The sequence below is a fragment of the Piliocolobus tephrosceles genome, chromosome 10, assembly GCF_002776525.5.
Source record: "Piliocolobus tephrosceles isolate RC106 chromosome 10, ASM277652v3, whole genome shotgun sequence".
Lineage (NCBI taxonomy): Eukaryota > Metazoa > Chordata > Mammalia > Primates > Cercopithecidae > Piliocolobus > Piliocolobus tephrosceles.
In genome coordinates, this window is record NC_045443.1 from 62,948,163 (window position 1) to 62,972,066 (window position 23,904).

Here is a 23,904-nt window from a genome sequence, read left to right on the forward strand (position 1 = left end):
CTCGCTCTGTCGCCCAGGCTGAAATGCAGTGGCTGGATCTCAGCTCACTGCAAGCTCCGCCTCCCAAGTTTACACCATTCTCCTGCCTCAGCCTCCCAAGTAGCTGAGACTACAGGTGCCCGCCACCTCACCCAGGTAGTTTTTTTGTATTTTTTAGTAGAGACGGGGTTTCACCATGTTAGCCAGGATGGTCTCGATCTCCTGACCTCGTGATCCACCCGTCTCGGCCTCCCAAAGTGTCCAGTATTATCTTTTAAGACTGTCAGTTGCTCAGGAGTTTGTGGCACATCCCATGGTGACATACACTAAATGTGTCTTCTCTAAATACACAAGAACTTTGCATGACTGTAGGAATGTGGGGAGAGGAATTCTGGTCCATGATTCCTGTCTTTGGCTGTACAGTTACTCTTTCACATTCCCTCATTATAAAGGTCTGGCTGGCCCTGGCAAAATCATAGGTGGGCTTGGCACACAGCTAACTGCTTGCCTGAAGTAACTTACGCTTTTGTACTGCATTCAGAGTTCTGCCAATTTCAGAGGCCAGGAAAGAAAGAAAGGATTGGCCTGGGAGTGTAACACACCTGCTTTTCCTGAGGGCACATACAACAGGCCTGTTTGAGTACCTGCTTGTCCTTTGGTATACATTGAAACACATGCCTGTATCGTCCTGAAGTTGTGGATGAATACATTTATCCCCCGGAAATTCCTCGTTTCACATAGATTTTAAATGTCCACGCGGGCAGATAGTCACTGAGGAAACTGTCCTGTTAATTGTACTTTGGCTATTTGCCCAAGTCTCTAGAACAATTATAGTAGAACCATGTCATCTTGACACATTTAGGAAGAGCCATATTTGAGAATGCCACTGTAACATTTAGGTTCCCCAAATAAAAATTTCATATTACAACCATGTCGCTCTCTCTCTTTCTTTCTCTCTCTCTCTCTCTCTCTCACACACACACACACACACAGCAAAGCTGTGCTAAGATGCAAACACTAGGCAGATGGTGAAGTTGCCCCTTCAGGCTAAATGTCTCAGGCCTGCACTCTAGTCTGAGAAAAAATGAATTTGCAAACAGCTCAAGCTGTGAATATTAACATTTGAGAATGGCCAAGGTCTATTGCATTCCACTAGTCACTCCTAGAATCTGAGGTAACTAGAACACAGATGATGATGATGATGATAATGATTGATCATAATAACTGAAGAGTAAAACACTATCAATGTGATCATTATGGGATTCTTTTAGAGAATACATTTAGCATATTTGGACCCAAAGGCCTGTGGGATCCTAAATCCCAGCTATGCTGTGGCATACAAATAACTATTTTTTCTTTTTCTTTTTCTTTTTCTTTTTTTTGGACTAATGCTTTTTGACTATTGGCACTTCAAATTTCTGCGAATTACAAGTGATACTCTTTATTTTTGGTGGTAACTATTACCTTATTTAAACAAAATCATGTTTTTGAATCAGCTGTAAACATTTTTGACAATCTTGGATGTGCAGAAAAAGTTATATTTGAAAGAAAATAATTACGGAATATCAGCACATGCTGCTGTTGCTTCCATAGCAAACTCCTTTGGGCCTTACTCAACCAAAATAAATGTGACCACACTGCTGCAGTAGGCATGGCTCGAGGCAAATGGAAGACTGCAGTTCTGTTTCCTGTGTCCTGCTTTCTGTCCCTGAGGTCCAAGCAATGCCAGAACAGTGAATCTGGAAGTATTAAATTGTTGGTCTGTGTGGTCCTTGGTCTTCCCAACTATAAACCTAGACTTGGTCTAGAGGTTATATAGTTAAATCCTCTTATATTCTACAGGTGACAAAATGAAAAGCCAGAGCAATTGTGTCCAGCTCAAGGCCATGCAACCTTGCTAGCTCTGGCAAGAGCCAGGTTTCCTGACTTCTAGTCTGCTTTTCCCTGTAGTGAGCCGCTTCCTCTTGCCTCACCTGATCTTCCTTGGATTTCCATTGGGAATGTTGACCACAGTTCTGATGAATCTCTTCCTTCAGATCCTGTGCTAGTTTCTTCAGTGCTGCCGTAACAAAGTGCCATAAACTTGGGTGCTTTACGACAACAGAAATTTGCTCTTTCACAGTCTGGAAGCTGGAAGTCTGACATCATGGTGTTGGCAGGGACGTGCTCTCCCTGAAGGCTCTAGGGAAGAATCTGTTCCATCTCTTTCCCTTCACTTCTGGTGCTGTTGGTGATCCTTGATGCTCCTTGGCTTTTAGATGCATTGCTCCATTCTCTGCCTCCGTTGCCACATGGTGGTAACAGCAGTGCCCGTGTGTCTGTGTCTCTTTTCCTCTTACAAGGACACCAGCCATATTTGATTAGGGCCCACCCCACTGACTTCATCTTACCTTGATTATACCTGCCAAGACCTTATCTCCAAATAAGGTCACATTCATAGAGACAAGGTAGATTAGGGCTTCACTATATCTTTTTAGGGGACACAATTCAACCTATAAGAGTTCTTTTTAACTTTAAACCTGTTAGAACCAGGATGGTATGTGTAATGCATAACGAGAAACTGCAGTGAATTTCATTAAGTGTAAAGCATCATATCCAACATTTGTAGTTTGTTACAATAACACATTGAAAAGATTTATAGACTGTTTTTGGTGTGATTTTTGGATTAATTCCCTCTTTTGAAGACATTTGTTGGGTTTAGTTTATTTTAAGGAAGGAATGAATAGACCTGAAAGCACCTAATTTTTATTTTCAATTTAGGCTGGAAGCTAGCAAAAGCTTTTGCAGAGAACTTAAACTGTTTCACAGAGCACCAGCACTGCATTTGTTATCATTTTGGCCTTCAGTTTTATTAATGCTTGTTTGATGTGCTAAGCCTGTAGCTAAGACAAAAAGACAGAACTTTAGGGTTTTTGTTTGTTTTAGCAGTAATAAGGTCTAGAATAAAATGTTTGCTCTATAATATTTAATGGTGTGTATTCAACTCTTAGACCAAAATTTAAAAGAAAGAAATCCCATTCTCATTCGGCACTGTCAAATGTATTCATTCCCCCAAACTTCACTGGTTGAATATTATAATTTGTGTGTATAAACAGTCTTCCTGACTGCATTCTCTTTAATATTAGTTTATCAATTTGGGAGGAAATTTCCAAATAACCTTTATTTGTACCTTAAAAGAATAGTTTTAAACGAAGTCATGGGAATGGATTGCTGTATCTTTTATTGACTTTTATATATGTGATTCCAAATCTCCCTTTAAATTAATGTCTTCTAGTTTCAAACATACCTCTTCCCATAAGGCTAGTCCTCATTTCCTATAATCGTACAGACCTAGGAGAACAATATTTTCCCTTCTTCCCTTCTGTCGTTTTGATAATTACGTCCTCTGTGCTCAGTGGTGGCCTATTAACTCACATGAATATCATGGGCTTGCAAAATAGCCTCAAATTTCCATATATTGGAACTGTGAGAATTTTCTATAATGGTGCTTTAGCAATAATGATGGAGGTGCAGGCATTTCCTGAGGATTAATGACCAGCTGGGAGGAACCAGTGGCCCTTGGCTCTGCCTCCCAGCCAGCCATTAATTCTAAGGAAATGTCTTTTGCTGAGGTCGTTATTGCTATTATAAGCTTAAAATGGAAAAACATAATAGGCGTATGAGTTATTTTTATGGGTTGATGCTGTTTCCAATGGTATGTACTAATTTGAGAAAATGAATGTGTATACATACAAGAGTAAGTCAGATTGTTTGAATCATCCCTCAGTATTCCATATGTTTTGTGACTGATTTTACAGTTCTCTCTACCTACCTTTCCCATTTACAAAAGAAAAGAAAGAAAGAAAGAAAGAAAGAAAGAAAGAAAGAAAGAAAGAAAGAAAGAAAGAAAGAAAGAGAAAGAAAGAGAGAGAGAAAGAAAGAGAGAAAGGGAAAATTTAATTTAGCAATTCCTAAAAGTATTGTATTCACTGACATCTTTGGAAACACCAGTTTCTGTTATCAGCTTTAAATAATAGTCAGGTTTTATGTATGATCTAAAGGGAAAAAGAGTTTGTTTTTTAATCCTGTGATAATTTTTCTTTTAGAATGAAACGTTGCAAGAAATGAAAAAAAAAAAAAAAAAACGCTCTAACGATTGTGCTGTGCTTCTTTAATTTTTCTCTGTCATTTAACAGGCACCTTATATTTGTACCTTTACATATTGAATTCATGAGAGAGTTATGCACAGCCTAGTTATTCGACGTTCCAGGGGTTTTGAAAAATGTATATTAAATACTGCAATAATGGTGAATACTTTAACATAAAGCCACAAAAAACCTCCTAAAAATAAAGCCAAAGAGTCAAAGTCTTGTTCACTGTGCTTTCTGATTCTTTTTAAAAGCCAGCCCTTCTTGTACAGTGTTTCTACTTTTTATTCTAATCAACTGACCTGTTGCGTTGTTTTTATGTAGATTGCTAACAAGGTTTTTGAAGAAACATTCTTAAAAGTCATAAAGGGGAAAATCTTGACAGTTCTGGGATATTGCCGCCCTTGACCTTTTGGAGAAACGTAGACAGCATCTCCCAGGCATGACGCCTGGGGATCGTGTTTATCTGTCATCAGTTGGTGACTGCATGTTTATCGAGCACTGGCTATAAGCCAGACTTGGTGAGGGACTGAAACAATTACAAGACACAGTTCTGCGCTGGAAGAAATAGGAATCAACCTAAGATGTCCTGTCCTGCTAGGTCATCAGGTTCCTGTCCCACTACTTTCCTTTCGCTACCAAATTCACTTATAGCCTCCAAGTAGTGTAACTATCAATAGCACCCCTTTCACTCCCCAAAGTGGCCTAATTTGGAGAGTAAGTTGTATGATCACTCTACCTACAGTGTGCCTGTTTTCAAATGTACATTTTGTCCCTCTCCTGCTCTTGTTACACGTGTATTCTGAGGCCACTTCCAGATTGTTCTTCCTCTGTCATTACTCCAGCGTGTCGTTGCTCTGCTCAGAAACTGCTAACTGGGTCTTCGTTTGTGATTAAATAATTTATAAATATTTCAGGTCCCATAAATACAATTCTGTGGCTCTCAGTTTACCATTTTTCTTATATACATGTAGCAGAAAGCTCTATTTCCAATATGGAAATAGCTCAGAGTAAACATTCTACTCCATGAACAGGACAAATACTTTCTCACCTTCACTTTTACCTGCAATTTCCTTCTCCCATTTTCAACTGCTTAAAATCTTCTTTAATCTTCAAAGTCCAGTTTAGACAGCACCCTTTTATGAATTAGCTCCTTACTGCCCTAGTCAGAATTGGGCTGTCTCATCCCTGGAGGAGGGTGAACAGACATTGTAGATGCTTCTCAACTTGCCATGGGGTTATGGCCTGATACACTCATTGGAAGTCGAAAATATCATCAGTCAAAAATGCATTTAGGCCGTGTGCAGTGGCTTACTCTTGTAGTCCCGGCATTTTGGGAGGCTAGGGTGGGAGGATTGCTTGAGCCCAGAAGTTTGAGACCAGCCTGAGCAATATACTAACACCCCAGCTCTACCAAAAAAAAAAAAAATATATATATATATATATATATATATACACACACACACACACACACACACACATATAAAATTAGCCAGGTATGTGGTGGCACGCACCTATAGTCCCAGCTACTCGGGAGGCTGAGGTGGGAAAATTGCTTGAGCCTGGCATGTCTAGGCTGCAGTGAGCCATGACTGTGCTACTGCACTCCAGCCTGGGCAACAGAGCAAGACTTTGTCAGGAAAGAAAAGAGAAGAGAAGAGAAAAGAATGCATTTAAGACATCTCACCTACTGAACATCCTAGCCTGGGCAACAAAGCAAGACTCTGTCAGGAAAGAAAAGAAAAGAGAAGAGAGAAGAGAAGAGAAGAGAAGAGAAGAGAAGAGAAGAGAAGAGAAGAGAATGCATTTAAGACATCTCACCTACTGAACATCCTAGCTTTGCCTAGGTTACCTTAAATATGTTCAGAACACTTACACTGCCTACAGTCTGAGCGTATTTACATTAAATATGCTTGGAACACTTACATTGGCCTACAGCCATCTTACACAAAGCCTGTTTTATAGGAAAGTGTGGAATATCTCATGTAACTTACTGAATACTGTACTGAAAGTGAAAAACAGAATGGTTGTATGAGTATTTGAAGTACAATTTCTACTGAACATGTATCACTTTCACACCATCGTAAAGCCAAAAAATTCCAGTCAGGCCATCATAGGTCAGGGACTGTCTGTATGAATGCCTTGCTTTTATTATAGCATTCTCTATTTTCTCTTGTACTGGTAATTTTTGAACAGTTATTTTTACCAGTTTTGTAAATTCCTTGAGAACAGTTTTGTATTTTCTTCAAAACCTAGGACTGTGGTATACAGTAACTGCCTAATACAATATTTGTTAAATGAAGAACAAAAAATACATGGCTAGGTTACTCAGGTCATTCCCACAAAATGATTTCTTTAAACTGCGTAATTGGAAGTTATTGTTTTTTCAAAAAAGTATGTCCACAGTATTATGTCATTAATTACTGCACCCTGAGGAATTACTGCTGCTGCTAATCTCTTGGATTCAGTACTTAGAGACATAAATATAAGTGACATTAGCACTGCTACTGTTCAACAAGATTACAAAATAGAAAGTACACGTAGAAGAAGATGTTGGAAAATATCCTCAAAGATAACAAAATGTAGAATATCTTACTAGGCCTGGTTCAGGGACATAGTCTAAGCTGAAGCTGCCACACATGGTGTTTGATTTCACGGCACACTCTTCTGCAGAACTGGAAAGAGATGTGTCTACTTTGGGGCATTTTCTTGGAAATTAAAAAAAAAAAGTGTCTATGATTGATTTTAAAAAAGATAATTTAGGCCAGGCATGGTGGCTCACGCCTGTAATCCCAGTGCTTTGGGAGGCCAAGGCGGGTGGATCATGAGGTCTGGAGTTCAAGACCATCCTGGCCAACATGGGGAAACTCCCATCTCTACTAAAAATACAAAAAAAGAGCTGGACATGGTGGCACACACCTGTGGTCCCAGCTACTTGGGAGGCTGAGGCAGGAGAATCATTTGAACCCGGGAGGTGGAGGTTGCAGTGAGCCCAGATCATGCCACTGCACTCCAGCCTGGAGACAGAGTGAGACTCGGTCTCAAAAAAAAAAAGATAATTAAAAGAAACAATACATGCTATTGTATTGGATGGATAAAACCAAGTTTCATGTGACAAAACCTATACGTAAAAGTATTTCTTATTGTTTAATCATGTATGTGGATCGCTATGGAATACTGAGTTCAGAAAATAAATTACTTTTCTTTTTCAAAATACTGCATTGGTAGTTTCATCTCATTTTAGGTAATATTGATTTATCCTAAATTGGTAAAAAAAAAAAAAAAAAAAAAAAAAAAAAACAACCCTAGATACTATATATATTTAATTTAAGTACCTTGTAGTTTCATGGAAAACAAACTGATAAAATTTTAAGATAAATTGACTAAATAAATATTGATTATACTTAAATTTTTTTCTCTTTGAACTGGCTTTACAGATGTACTTTAACATTTAATATACCAACATATTTTTGACAAAAAAATCCGTTTTTGTGCAACATGTTTCTAAGTGAACAGTATGACTTCAGATTTTTAAGAGAGTTAACAAAATAATAAGCATTGGATATACTTACCTTTTTTCAAATGTTGTAACAAATTTACCAAAACACACCACACACACACAGACACACACACACACTCCATAACATCAAACAACAGAAAATGGGATTCTGTCTCTGTCTCTGTGTCCCACAGTCAGTACCACCACCACTACTACAGTTTGCTTTTATTATAGCATTATCAATTTTCTGCAAATAAGCCTAAATGTCTTAAGTAATTCTACATGTTTATATTACACAGTAATTGAGGAAAAACTAAATATTTTTGAAAGTACATTTAAAATACTACTTTAGAACAATTAATCTGCTTGGGTATACAAAATGAAAGCCAGTTGTTAGAAATCTCTTATACTCAAAAAATTAAAAAAGTATTAAGTGTCAAGGGTTAGACCTGGACTAGAAGCGTGGGTCACTTGGTGGATGACCATGCAACTCAAGAAGAGGAAGAGTAGATTTAGAATTCGAGATAGAGATGAAACACTCATGTACTTAGTATGTGTGAAGTTTAGGAGAGGGAGCTGAGCTTGATGGAACCATGAGTCACAGTAGCTGAAGCCATGGCTGTGGATAAAGATCCCAAGAGAATGTGAAAAATGAAATGTGATAATAGAAAGTGGAGAAGAAAGGGAATATGGGGACCACTGCACACAAAGGAAATAATGTAGGTTGTCAACTGTCAACAGCAATGTGTGGAACTGGTCTTTACTACATCCTTCTCCAGCTGACCCACTGTCCACACGAACTTATGCATGCTTCCCTTGCTCTACTCCACCCATGCTCAGCTCATGGTAATTGACATGGCTGTTTCATATCTATTAGCTCAGTAGACTGAGCTTACCATTGGGATAGCCAACAACAGCAGTGAACCCTAAATCCTGATGACACTATCAGGACTTAAGGAGAGCTGGGGAATGAAACTGGAATTCTTTTGGGGCCAGATCATTAACTCATATCTAGTGACACCCCATTTTCCCTCTGGAAAAGTTAATTGTCATGCAATTAGCTTTACAGAATGGAGCATTTCAGTTGGTTTACTAAAACTGTTAAGCCAAAATAGGGCACAAGTGCAAGTCCTGGCTTCAGAAGTTGGCTGTACCTTCCCTTCTGCAGTACAAGGTGAACATCTGTAAAAAAGAGTGCAATGTCCCGGGTGTGTTTAAACTGACTGCCTTGGCCTCAAACTAAAACTGTTAGCCAAAACAGGGCACAAGTGCAAGTCCTGGTTCCAGAATTGGCTGCACCTTCTTTTCTGCAGTATGAGGTGAACATCTGTAAAGAAGAGTACAGTGTCCCTGGTGTGTTTACACTGACTGCCTCGTCTTCAGGGATCATTAGATTTCAAAGAAAAAAAGTCACAATATCCTTTGCATGGACCAGATGATGAGAAACTAAATTGTAATTTGGGATTCATTTACAAGAAAAGGCTTGAATGGTTTTCCCATGGACAGGATCTTGGAGGTTAGGAATACCAAATCCTGTGCCCAGCTCAGTCTCTCTGACTGACTAGGGAACATTGTCTTCAGACTACAGAAGTTGCAGCCCTAACCCCAAAACATGAGATATTCAAACCTTTTGAAGGGTGTGACGTTTCCAGGTAATTTGGCTTGGCGCAGGAATTGCATTTATGCCCAACTTTGGCTAAACGACTTTAGTAGTCCAACAAAAATGCTCTGTTCTGTAAAGCTAATTGCAAAACAATATCTTCACTTCTCCAGATGGAAAACGGGATATGAAAATCCACCAAAGGAAAGAAATATCGTTTCCCACACTATGGCTCTGCAATCTTAGAATGGTTTCATGAATATTATGTACGTGCAGTAAACATTTATGACCGTATTTAGGTCCAAGCAGCATGAGAGATTTTGTGCTAGTAGTTGTTGATGAGCACTACAAATAGGAATCCTTTATATCTGAGGTATCCATAGTAACTAAGTAGGGCCCATTTCCATTGTGCTTATTTGCTTCCAACCTGCCAACCATGCTTAGACTCTGAGGGCTCCAGGATTCCTAATTCATAAAAAAACACCCCAGAGAGGTGGGTAAGTGCTTTTCAGCAAAAGCAAACTTAAGCAAGTGATTTTAAGAGATTTGAAGAGTGCTACATGGCAGCCAAGATGATAATTTTTGGCCCAAATATAAATTTAATTGAGTAGTGTTATAAAGACAAAATTACATAGCCAGAAACAGAATTATGAGCATTAGGAAAATAATAGTGTTGTCTTGCATCTCCTTGAAATCCCCTATTATGTTATTCACTCCACTGTTGACTATTTTGTAGGTAGCACACGTTCACCTTGCATTTGGCAGAGAACACCAGCTTTGCTATGAATGCTCATAGTTTTTGTAATACAGGGAAATATTTAACATACTAGGAAAAAAAGGTTTAAATTCATTAACATTAATATTGTAATGTTCATATAATCCTCTTAGGACACACTCACTACAAGTGATTTTATAGTGTTTCCATTTAACACACATAGTAGCTTTTCTTATGGATTGTATGTGCAGTGCCGTTGAACAGAAGCATAAAATTGTCAGTGGCCTATATTTTTTAGATTATTTAACTATGATTAGAAATATTTTGATCCATTTTTTTCACTTCATCTCTTTTTCATATTAGTGCACACTTGACCCTTGAACAATACGGATTTGAGCTGGACGGGTCCACTTATATGCAGATTTCTTTCAATAAAAGTTACACCGAGTGCTCCTGCCTCTCCTACCTCTTCCACCTCTTCTCCCTCTTCTGCCTCTGTTACCCCTGCAACAGCAAGACCAACCCCTCCTCATCCTCAGCCTACTCAACATGAAGACGATAAAGATGATCCATTTCCACTTAATGAGCAGTGAACAAATTTTCTCTCTTTTCTTATTTTCTTCTTTGTAGTTTACATGTAGTTTGTAAGGATGCAGTATATAATAATATCACATATAAAATATTTGTTAATCGACTGTGTTATCAGTAAGGCTTGCAGTCAACAGTAGGCTATTAGTAGTTAAGTTTTGTGGAGTCAAAAGTTTTGCATGGATTTTTGTTGGATTTCTGACTTCACAGGGAGTCAGTGCACCAACCCCTGCATTGTTCCAGGGTCAATTGTATTTTTGTCTGATTTCATGAGGGTGAACTTTTCATACTATACTTTTACAGATAGAAATGAAAGTACTTAGTGATAATTAAATGTGTGTACAGTGAAAATATTATAACTCTTGTTTTAAAATAATTATGTTAAATTGAAACCTAAGTTAGTCTTCAGGCTTTTTAAGGTTTTGAAATTTGAACTAGAATGCGAAACAGAATGCACTAGAATAACATTTCTCCATTTCTCCAGTGTCAAGATGGGAAGGCACACATTCTAAGCGTCTGTATCCCCATCAATTTTTCACTAATATTCAAGTTATAGTTACTGGCTAAAATGATGGAGCATCAAAATTTGTGAACTCTGGGAATCATAGCAAGTGTATAACTATAATTCCTTTGTGTCTAAAGAGGGTGGACCTCTATATTAGAGAGAAAATTTACAGACGTTGGGGATAAAATGGAAATTGAGATTGACTCCTAAGGAAACATCTGTTCACTCACTCAGCAAACATTTATCCCACTCTGCTAATGCTAGGCACTGTGCTAGATATTTGGAGAGACACTGGGGAAAAGCCTAAGGTCTCTAGTCTTGTGGCTCTTACATTCTAGAGAGGGATTACAAATGGTGGCATAGTTATTAAACAAATAAAGATGATGATTTCAAGCCATGATAAGAGCGAAGAAGAAAAGTGAACCAAGTTAATGTAATGGAGAGTATTGGAGTGGGCAAGGCTGCTTTAGATCAGAGAGTCTGGGTGGACTTGACGGAGGAGGTCATGGATAGCCTTGCAGCTGGTAGTCCTGTGGGCAATATTAACAGCAGATAGGATGAGAGGGTTAGGGGCTAACTGAGCATTCACCTTTGTTTTCTTTTTCCCCTCCATTATGAGTGTGACTAGGTGGAACATTCAAGGGATATGTTGCAGGTGTCATAACAGTCAGGTAAAAGGCAAGATGATTCATTGTACCTGTTCTTTTTGTGATATTCGTGTGACTACCTATAAGCTTCAAAGTGAAATGAACATTACCTCTTCTACCTTAGCCCACTTCTCATCATCACAAATTTAAGAAGGCAATTATTAATGTGAACAGTCATTCTTCTTTTCAGCAGTGCTAACTTAAAAAAAAAATCACTAGCACTTAGCTGAGATGCCACTGACATGTACCAAGATTGCTTGCCATTGCCCTCTCAACCCATCTGAGTCTAATTTTTCTTTCTGCTGCTGTTTTCCTTCTGCTGCCGTTTTTCTTTCTGCTGCTATCAAAATGGGAACATGTGCCTTCCCATCCTGACACTGGTAGAGAGAGAGATTGAGAGAGTGAGGGGGCAAAAATCAGTTCTGATTTTCTAGTTTCTAAACACTGCAGAAGAACAAAGTAGAGAAGAAAGAGGAGAGTGTGTGAGGAAAGAAGTGGCAAGAGATGCATGAGATACCTTAGCAGGGAGTTAAATCACTAGCTCACATAATGACAAAGAAATTGACACTCTAAATTGAGAGCCTGCCATTTTTGTTAACTGGTATCCCTGAATGTAGCTAATGGCACAAGCTACATAGAAACAGGCGCTTGTCCTGTTTTTGTAATGAGCAGAAATCTAGCCCACTGAGACATTGAGTTCTTTTCTAACTTTTTGCTCTGTTAAGAACATCTTTGCTTTTGGATGCAAAGGCAGCATGAAAATCTGGAGGCCTTCTCAGGAAGGGGAACTTCTAGGAACTTAATCTGTTAGTGGGAGAGCCAGGAACCAGCACACTTGGAGTGTTATCTGAGCAGGAGGAGTCAGAATTGGCTGGCCAGTTTTCCCTTAATGAGTGTTTATTATGTTTAAGCTACAGAACTAATTACTGTGAAAAGACATAAAGGAACAAGAAGACCAAACCCGTATCCTCATGATACTGACAAATCAGTTGGACTGAGCACACATGAATCAACTGAAGAATACTTCTGCCAAGTTCAAGTTGTGTAAAAGTGGAGGATATGAGTCTTGTGGGGACACAGAGTTGAGGCATGAGCTATTAGTCAGAGCCATAAGGCTGCCTGCAGGAGAAGAACTTTGGATGGAGTTTTGAAGGAAGTGAGGAAAAGATCTGAATTAACGTATTAATACATAAAGCTTGTCATCTGAACAGGACTAGAAGCATCTCGAGGGTAAGAACGTGCCTTCTCTTTCTTGCACATTCCTGGAAGACCCACGTTCCTTGTTGGGCACTCTGTAACAGTATTTACTAAGCACTTGAATACCTGGACATGGGCACCATGTTGCTAAGTTGATTAAAGGTTGGTCTTCTGCTCTGCCACTGCCCATAGCACAAAGTGGAAACATGTCACAAGCACCTTGTAGATCTGTCCCTTTTTTCTTCTGATGTTCACCTTCCTTTTGAGCTCTTTCTCTCTCCAACATTGCTTACAAAATAATCTTTCTGCATCTGAGAGGGAGCAAATATTCAGTAACTTTCTGCCATAGGTCTCACTAAAGAGGAGAATCTGCTGAATGCCACCGGAAATGTAAGGATCTCTTGTGACACTAACGTCTCAGGGGAAAACTGGTGGTTAAATTGTTAATTCTTTGAGTCTGAAACTTTTTTCATTTGCAGTGCAGATAAGTGCCTGATCTTGGAGTATCATGTTTCTGACTTCTTTGGTCTGGCTTCATTTTTTTTTTTCCAAAATGCCATTTTCATTTGTTCTTAGAGTTCAGAACATGTCAGAGAGCTTCTCTGAGCAGTAGGTGATTTTACAGAGCCCACAGAGAAGGAAAACTAAATGTCATCCCAGATGCAGTCCACTATGATCAGGGAGGAGTCAGATTACTCTCCAGGCTTTGCTGTGTCTGCTTGTGAAACAGGAAAGGGAGAACTGAGGCAATGAGTCACCTTATTTGGGCCCAAAACACCACTTATGTTGAATATGAAGAAAATTTGAAGCAAGAGTTTCTTTTTATAGGTACTGTGTACATAATCACCATTTTCTCCATGGTTCTTATCCAATTCAGTGCATCTTTAAGGATGGCTTATGGAATCATGATATAGCAGAAAAATCCAGGTGATATCAGTCTTGCCTGTTTCCACCTAACTCTTTCATTTAAACTCTCACTAGAATCTATAGGAACTGTTAGCATACATTTTAATAAGTTGTCGACTAGGTGATTAGTGGTATTTATTGGTTATTTTTGACAAAATAATGGAATCATCAAATTTTGAGTTGAGAAGTAAAGTAATAATTTATACCAAACCCCAAATGTAGACAAGGTCACATTATAAACATTAATGCTGTGCAAACTGCCAATTCACTGCATACAAGTGAGTCTAGTAGGTTACTGTAGAGTTCCTCAACTTATGCTTTAAGAGGTTGGCATTGGTAAGCCACTACACTTTCTTGATCAATGAGGCAGAAACCCCTTTGTAAAACACTCAGCTGATGAAAAGATTAGCTAGAATGACTCTAGGAACTGTCTTCTAAGGATCTGACTCATTCATTCCCTTTTTTTTTTTTTTTTTTTTTTGGTGGGGTTCTCTGGGCCAAGTTAGTTTGAGTAGTATCATTTAAAATAGGATATTACCATCACCATCATCATGTACATTCGTAAATCAAAGCAAGATTAGAGAAGGAATATGGTGGATCACAGAGCAACTCAGAAAGATGACAGCAACAACTAGGAAATAAAACACCATGGTTGTATTTCAGGAACCCTACCCAGCAGATAGGAATTACCATAGCTCCTAAAATTCCATCTGGGTGGTTGATGGAGCCTCAAGTAATCTGACACCATAGCCCACACTCCCCTTTTGCTACCTGCTGAAGTTAGCAGGGAAACATCAAAGAGGGTGCTGTCAGTGGAGTCAATTCTTAGGGATCATAGTGAACCACCCTCCATTGCACTGACTCTTTCCCACAAAATGGGCTCAGCTCTCCTTATGTATTTAAGAAAGAATGGTCAAAAAATAAAATCCACATTTTTTTCTGGTGTATACCATTTTGACAGTGTTTCACCATGTAGGTAATATGAAAGGGGGCATTTAAACACAGTCCTGTTTAATATCCTTAGCCAGTACTTATTAAATGCCTACCAAGCCTAGCGTTGTTCTAGAAACCTCAAAATACACCTTTAAAAACACATTTTATTGACAGTTGTATAAATGAAGAAAACAAGTCTTCGAAAATTAAAGTGACTTGCACAGATACACAAGCTAGAAAGTAATAAAACTTTGAACCCAGGTCTGTCAGACTCCAAAGTCTATGATTTTCTGCTCCATGTGGCCAACCCAGTTAGAAAGGTTATAAAAAATCTTAACAGTTTTTCAGCCCTTCTCACACTTAGCTTTAAGATTAAAGTATTGGTCACGATCTGAAAAAACAAAAAAACAAAAAAAAGTGGTGTACAATATTCCAGCTATATTCAATAAACATTTGTTGAACACAACACATGTATATACAGGTCATTGTTACAGGTGTGTGTATAAGTAAATATAATATGGTCCTTAGCTTTAAGACCTTACAGTCTAGGGGTAGATATGCATGTCCATACAACTTCTATTTATTTTTGAACTTCGACTATGTGTCAGGTGTTACACTGAGCACATTATGAACATTGTCTTGATTTATTATTAATCCTTACAAGAGCCTTGTAAGGTAGTGGTTTTAGAAATATTTTTGCAGAAATGTAAATAGTAAAAAACAATATGTGAAGCCTTTATTCCAACTAGGTAAAATAAGGAAGGCTTTACAAAGGAGTTGAATGACACTTCAGCTGAGCCCTAAAGAATGAATATGATTCTAATAGAACAGCTGGGGGCAGGCGTGGTGGCTCACACCTGTAAGCCCAGCACTTTGGGAGGCCGAGGTGGGCAGATCACATTAGGTCAGGAGTTCAAGACCAGCCTGGCCACCATGGCAAAAGCCCATCTCTGCTAAAAATACAAAAATTAGCTGGGCGTGGTGGCACATTCCTGTAATCCCAGCTACTCGGAGGCTGAGGCAGGAAAATTGCTTGAACCCACGAGGTGGAGGTTTCAGTGAGCCGAGATCGTGCCACTGCACTCCAGCCTGGGCAAGGGGAGACTCCATCTAAAAACAAAACAGCTGGAAGAGGGCTTTCCTGTGACAGGGCCTTTCATGTCATGTAAAAAGTAGCAGTAAATCAATGGAGGCAGGGAAAAGTAGGGTGTATTTAAGTAAGGGCAGCTAGTTTGGATTGGATAGTGTACATTAGAGACATACCATGAGTGAGGGAGTGGATGTGGACAGTGAACCTAAACGCTTAGTGGTAGCAGGTCATGAGGGCCGTGCATACATGCGTAAGGAGATTGGATGTTACAGGAAATGGGAAGCTATTAAAGATTTCTAAGCAAGAGAATGACAGGTCAAATCCAATATGATTTGGAAAAAACGTAGGCTCAGTCAGAAGCCATAGTCTAATGACCAATGCATCATAATTATTTGCTACCCTAATTTTCTTCTTTAGAAGTCAGCTTTTAAAATATATGTTTATAATATAGGTTTATACATTTTTACATGGTTAAAACAAAGAATAATAATATTTATTATGTAAGATTCAAATTTCAGTATCAACAAATAAAGTTTTCCTGGGCACAGTCGCACCCATTGGTTCACGTGTTGTCTATACCTGCCTTCCTACTACAGTGACAGAATTGAGTACCTGCCACAGAGACCATCTGCTCAACAAAGCCTGAATTATTTACCATCTGACCCTTAAGAGAAGAAGTTTGCTGACTCCTGCTCTATTGCGTCTTTCTGGCCCTCTTAATCCATTTATATAGGTTTCTTCCTTTTGTGTGTGAATGGAAAATGAATTTAAGTTCATTAGTAGAAGCAAGAAACCTTTAGCTTGGCCTCCAGGTATTATTTGTTTTCCTTCTCATGAGAATTTTGAATGTCCTATATCTACATTCTCAAGGCTAAAGAATAATGAGGCAGAATATGTTTTCTCCATTACTATATCCCCTTCCTACGGGGATTCTGAAGGTGTGGTTTTCCCTCTAGGTGAGAGAACTATATTCCTTTTCTAGGCAGATTCCATTTTAGTTCACACTCAGGCTGTCAGGGCTGTCAGATACACAGAACAATGTCACACGAGCTTCTTAAGACCTCTTAAAAATCACTTCCAGTTTGACTTCTGCCCATACCTTATTTTGTTAGTTTTCCTCAGAAAGGCTCAGGAATAGCAGAATAACCTTTGATTACCAACAATATATTTAATTTTCCTATTTGATATGATGATGTCACAGAAAATAACCAATTGCTTTATGTGCTCTGTAGCTTTGTGCTTCAGTGCATCATCACTTTCTTGGGTTTAGGGGTTGTAGGCAAAAGAAGGTGTGACAGCCTGTCCTTGTTAGACTGAAGCCAGTCTGAAGTGGTAAGGAGGCAACAGGATGCCAGCCAAGTGAAACACATTCTCCAGATCTTTAATCCAGTCCGGAGCCTAGTGTGACTTGGCTTCTACCCCCTTCATCCTTCCTAGGGTCCCCCTACACAAAATCCTCTAAATAAGGTCGCCAGTAACCTCTTAACTGCCAAATCCAGGGGACACTTCTCAGTCCTCGTCCTGATGTCTCTTCTGAAATATCTGACACATCAGCAGCGCCTCCTTATTTCAAACTTGCCCTCCTTGGATGCCTGAAGGTAAACCTGTCCTGTGTTTCTTCTCTTGTCAAGAAGTTCCTTGCACCTGGGAGGCTCTTCTCTCTCTACCTGCCCTCTGCACGTCGCTCGTCTCCAGGGTTATATCTGAGGTCTTCTATTTTTCATTCCATGGTGTTTATTCTGAGTTAGCTCCGTGATATCTGTGTTTCAGTCACTGCCTGCATTGACTGACTGTATTCGTAGCTTATCTGAGTGCCATCATATACCTGGTCATCCTTGACTTGTCAGTCTCCGATTTCAACATTTGCAAAGTTCTGCTATTTATTACTCCTAAAGGTGTCTGCAGCTATATGTTTTGAGTTTTCTTTTCCTCCCTTCCCACTTTCCGACTGCCATATTCTTTGTACAAGTCTTTATCATCTCTCACTTAAACTATTTGCACCAGCCTCCTACTAGTTTTCCTGCTGTGTCTACTCTTCTTTGTCCAGCTTGCCTCCATTATTGCTGGAAGTGTTTTCTTCAGAACAGACACTCAATCACTCTCCTGCCAAAAATTGTCACTGACTACCATTCACCCAAGGGATAAAGTCTGAAGTTCTTATGTTGATTATAGCATTGGGCCTAGTTTCTAATCTTGCCTCTTACAACCCACCGGTTGAAATCTTCACTTCCCTAGGACAGAAAGACCCGTTTTTCTGAAACTTACATTAGGTCTTTCACACTTGTGCTCTGATTGGTGAAGTCTTTACCTCTACTTCCATTTGGACCGATCTCAACACACCTCCCAAGACCCAGTTCAAATACGGTGCCCCCTGACCCCTCCTGAAATTATTTCCTTCCTCTTTGCCTCATGGAAATTTGCACACACCTGAAGTAGAAGACATTTCCAAGTCTACTATAATTATTTGTTTACATGTTTTTCATGCATGAGACTGTGTCTCATCTATCTTTGTATTTTCATTGCAGAGCATAGTGTATGTCTTATAAAAAGTATCCAAGGAATGAATGTGTCCAAGCCATGTGTCTGCACCTATACCATGAGCCCTCTAGATTCTGTTGTCTGGTGTGTTAGAAATAAATAGTGCTTTGAGCACCAAATAGGGAAGCCATCAGCAGAAAAGGTTTATTTCCTTTTCTCAATATTTTTTTCGTATTGAATCTGGGCTAAGTGTAGATGGCTATAAATAGTCACTCATGAAGTCAAATGCACCTGTGGGATTGGAGGATAATATTTATTTTAGAAAAAAAGAAAGAAGGAAAAGAAGAGAGATGTCCAATGTCACTATTAGTGAATCACATATATTATACTTTAATTTCCCATGTAAATGTGAAAAGAGCTTAGTAGAAAGTAAGATATATAAAGCATGTCTACATGTGTTTTATGATGTGTATACATGTATATATGTAGATGCATACATATATTTAAATGTGACCATTATCACATTACTCTATGTTTTATTTTATTATATTCATCCTCACGAAATCATTTTTTTACCTCCAGTAATAAAGACAGGGAACTGAGGATTTGTTTTCAAGTCTTGCTTGTGGTATTTGCCTGTGCTTGCACAACAGTAACAATAATGGCAGACCCATTTATTAGATGATTGAAAAGAGCAGGACACCCATGGAGGTTTAACATATGGTCGCTGCCCTTACGGAATTCAAAAATCACACACCAAAAAAGGTAGGTAACAATATAGGGTGGTTTGAGGTATGCCAATTAATGGCACACAGTTAGTGAGATTTTGTTTTTTTATCTCTCTATAGCTTACTATAGCACTTTGCAGACACTGGATCAATATTTGCTGAATGAGTGGACAGTAAAACAGGAGCAAATTTGCACTAATTTTTCAATTACGCTTTCTTCCTTGTATGCATTAAACTAGAGTTGGGTTTTAGGCTGTGGTTTGTTGACACCAGCTTGTTGGGAATAAGAGTAAGAATTTATCCTTTACAGTTTCATAGATCTTATTTATCATCTACAAGAAAAGAAAACTTATTTTTGTTTTGTAAACTTCAAATGTAAATTAATAAATATATAATATAAATAATAAAGCTATATAAATAATAGGTATATATAATGTATAGCATTTAAAGCTATATAAATTCTACTACTTAGTTGAAGACTTTGTCAGTCTTGCTGAGACACATTGAGTGAAAATATATATAAAAGGCTTTAATGATGTGAGGTGAATACTCAAGAAATTTTAATCATCTTCTTTTCAGTGGTAACGAATTGCACTCATACAACAAAACCTAGGTTTCCAGCAGGAAGCAAACCATTTGAACATGTGGTGCTCTTTAGAAATTGTTTAGAATCTTTTTCAGAAGGAGGTGTAGTGTGACTCCAGGTGCCTCTCCAACCTTGTTGAAGTGAGTGCAGGTGACCTCTATGTACTTGTTCTTCAAGCTGCTTTATAATAAGCAGCTCGCTACCCCGATTTACCCACAGAACCACCTTAAGACTTGGCAAGATAGATATCTTTTTTTAAAAAAAAAAAAAAAAGTAAAGTAATGGATAATCATAGTTCAAACTCATTTGTTTTTCTGTGTAGATACATACAGGTAAACATTTTCACAAGTACGCTTAAAAATAGTAGAAGAGTTTAAAGATTTGCCCCAATGGGCTCGTCTCCTTTTTCCAGTTTGGTGCTCCATCTCAGAAAAAGAGAGTCACACTTTGAGACAGATGTAGCTGTTTCTACAGCTTTTTACAGAGCAAGAAAATTGGGATCTCATACACCTGCAGTACTTATTTTATCTTCTCATCTCCCTTTATTCAAGCAGAAAGGTTTCCCCCCACCAGTAATACTCTTTTAGAACTATCATGTAGCTTGATGCTATGGCCATAATGGGTTTTGTCTTGTTTTGTTTAATCGCAGATGTAAAAATAAAAAAAAAAGCTTATATTTAAATAGAGTTAATACAAGTAATTGTCTCAAAGTAGTCCTAAATTAATTTTTACTCCCTTATGCTTATACAAGAAAATATACTGACAGTGGCTTAGTACTTGCTTGCTTTGCTTATCTTGCTGGCAATAATACCAGATGTATTTTATTTAATTGAATAGCTGTGTTCCTGAGTGAGTAAATGATATTATTCTAAGTTGATCTATTTACATACACTAGAACTTGCAGTTTATAACAACTGTTAGTTTATTATTTCAAAGATTATACTGTGTTGCAAAGAAATATTTTATTCAGATTTTCATATATTCAATTTTGTCTGTTTGTTTGTTTTGAGACAAAGTCGCTCTCTGTTGCCCAGGTTGAAGTGCAGTGGTGTGATCTCGGCTCACTGCAACCTCCACCTCATGGGTTCAAGCCATTCTCCTGCCTCAGCCTCCTAGGTAGTTGGGATTGTGGGCATATGCCACCATGCCTGGCTATTTTTTTTTGTTTGTTTGTTTTAGTAGAGACAAGTTTTCACCAAGTTGGCCAGGCTGGCCTCAACCTCCTGACTTCAGGTGATCTGCCTGACTCGCCTCCAAGGTGCTGGGATTATAGGCGTGAGCCACTGTGCCCGGCCTTGTCTGTTTTTTTAACACCGATGGCCTACGTAAACCATCAGTCAACTTTCTATGAGTTTGAACTACCAACTTGGTGGATGTTTTTCTTTTTTTATTTGCTTGTTTTCTTTGAATTATTTTTACTATCATTAGAGAATGGGCAAAGTTATTTAGTAGAGAATGAGCTCATCTCTGCTACTTCAGCTATTTTTAGAATCTGATTTTTTTTTAAAAGTGGTTGGAGGAAAGAAATGAAACTGCATTCAACTAGGCTGACCTTGGTTGCCATTATCATGGGGATTGGTGAGTTTTTCTCTTTGTTGATGTCTTTAGTTTTCAACAAAATTGCTTCTTTGGAAGATTTTGCTTTTTCTCCTAAACTGGTTATATAGGAATGTAGTACGTACAGGTAATTCCATTATATAAATGTGTGTTTATAAATTATTTACTTAGCTGTTCCAGCTTGTTAGTTAAATATGTATTTAAGGCCCATTTAAAATATATATAATATATATATATGTATGTATATATAGAAAAAAATAGAAACTCACAGAATGGATACTGAGTTGCTGAAAATTAGCCAATCATTTGAATTTAAATCTTTTCAGGAGTTTTTGCATTAGGAATTTACACCATATACTCACTCTGAAACCACAGCATGAAAAGTATAATTAGTCACACCTATTAAAACGGTGAAAGAAAATATTTGGTAATTTTGTATTAGCCGATAAGTTACTTTGCATAAGGCAATTGTGAATACTCTTTCTCTTCCCAATCGTAATATGTAAACAACTATACATTCAATATTTCTTTCAAGAAAACCAAATCCTACAACCCCAGAAAGAGATTCTAATTTGGTTGCTTTCTATTTCTCTTTGTATCATTTATAAAGCAGGCAAAATAATTTCTGGCCTCTGATTTTTGAAAACCATAAAATCATTTCACCCACTTAAGCCCAAACTTTCTAAATCAAATTTTTACCCTAAGAACAAATACTTTCACCATTTATAAACTTTTCAAATTAAGGTTTTGAGTAGAACTTACCAGACAGCCTCTGGAAAACATAGCAACACATGTCCCTAAAGCACATTATATTATATGTTGCTCTACCATAGATGCCCAGTATTTGCCACAGAAGGAACAGAACTTGTGTTATCCCATGAGTAGGCCAATTGGTCAGTGGAGGGGTGACAGGTGAGCAGTCGGCGAGGGTGATGGAGGAAGGTGGCTGTGGGGGTGTGAAGGTTTAGTAGTAGAAAAAAACTCTCACTCTGGTTTGCTGGGTGCTTGCTTTGCAGCCCTGGTTTGTGAAGTGATTTATGGGCCATACATCACCTTCCTGGTTGGCTTTGTTGACACCTTGTCACATTCTTGCTTAGGCTTGAGGAATTCATTGTTCTTGTTTGAACTGATAAGAACAAACAAAAAAAAAAAATGAAGAAAGAAAAAAGAAAGGTTTTCTCACTGAGACCTTGGGAAAAGCTAAGGGGGTGGAATGTTGACGTGGAGCGGCAGGCTGCACTTTCCCAAGCAATGCAGCCCTGTGTCTGCTGGCTGCTGCAGCGGCAGGGAATGCCATTAGGAGTGCTGGCGGAAGCTTTATTTGCCCTGTGGAAGTAGTTTCCTGGCTTGGAGCTGTTCGTTTTTGCTAGAATGGTACTGTGGAGAGAGGCCTTAGGAGGGGTCAAGGAGAGAGGTTTTCCTTTGAGAGCTGGGATACATAATGGCTGAGAGGAGATTCCAGTGGGAGGTAAAATGACCCCGGCCACTGGGAGAATGTAAAACACACGGTGACTTGATGTGAGCTGGTCTCTCCAAAGTTCGTCCTGCTGTACAGCATGCATTTTGGGCATGGTGCCATGCTGACCTTTCTCCTTTAATGTGTAGTGCCCCATGCTTCACTTAGTATTTTGGCAGCCTGCACACAGAGGCTGGCATTTGAGCCCAGTGCTTTGAAGAGAGCAAAAAGGTTTCAAAATGGGAACTCTTCAAGTCACTGGTTATACATAAGGTATTATCTCCCACGTCAATGGAGCAATGGATGACCTGCCTGGTGTTTTTTTTTTTTTTTTAGACCTCTTCCCTTTTGTCTTTGCTTCCAAAAAAATTAATACATTAAACTATTTTTCATCCAAGAGAAGTAAACAGGTCAGATCCTATGTTCCATATCGTGGGATTGTAAATGCTCATATTTCCCTTTGTGAAAATATGTTTTGTTTAAGAGCAGCCAACCGTGAACATACTGCATTCACTAATATTCTCTGTCATCATGCTACTGTTGATTGGAAGGAGAAGAACCTACTTGCACCCCAGCCAAGGGTGAGGTGTCCTGGGGAGTGTTCGCACTTTTGTGTTATACCGTTAACAAGTTCATGTGTAATGTAATAAATCACTTTACCTGGAAGCGCCATTCACACATCCCCACTATGAACCCCATTTTGAACCTGAGCCATAGAAAACTGTTTCTAAGCTTCTTAAAATGGTTCTCTGCAACAATGTTTCTTATAGAATGAAGATGTATAAACTTGTTATAATGTACTTGACTTTCCAAGTGGTCCCTGTAAACAAGGGATGCTTGAAGAACTGCCAAGCTAGGTAGCCAGAGATTGGGATTGAAGAGCTGACATTGTTCTAACACGGAATGCAAATGGAAATGACCTAATACATGTGTAATAGTAAAGCTCATAAATGTGTAACAGTATAGCAATTGCAGGATTAAAATAAGAAGCAAATTTTGGAAAGTGCACACTTTTTCTTTTGGGTCATCTACCTTGCTATGAAGTGATATTTCAAATAACCTTTAAATATCTAAATATATGTATTGCCATTAATATTGACACCAAACTTTTAACACATATCTGTTTTTAAAAATCTACAAGCCCAGTTTCCTCAGTTTCTTTATAACTCTGATGAGCCTGCCACTTCTGCCTTGGCTTTTTTTCCCAACTTGGAATCTACTCTGGTTTCCAGAATTAGGTTTATTGACAGTGTTTCACTGCTCTCTGCTGGAGAAGCCCAAAGCCAAGCCAGGCATCTAAGGCTCTAATGACT

General features: G+C 38.6%; 1 protein-coding gene across 5 annotated transcripts in view; it reads left to right on the plus strand.

The window, feature by feature from the left end:
* The window catches only part of HMGA2 (high mobility group AT-hook 2), a 141,270-nt gene that overhangs the window by 30,260 nt on the left and 87,106 nt on the right, over positions 1-23,904 (plus strand). The window lies entirely within an intron of this gene.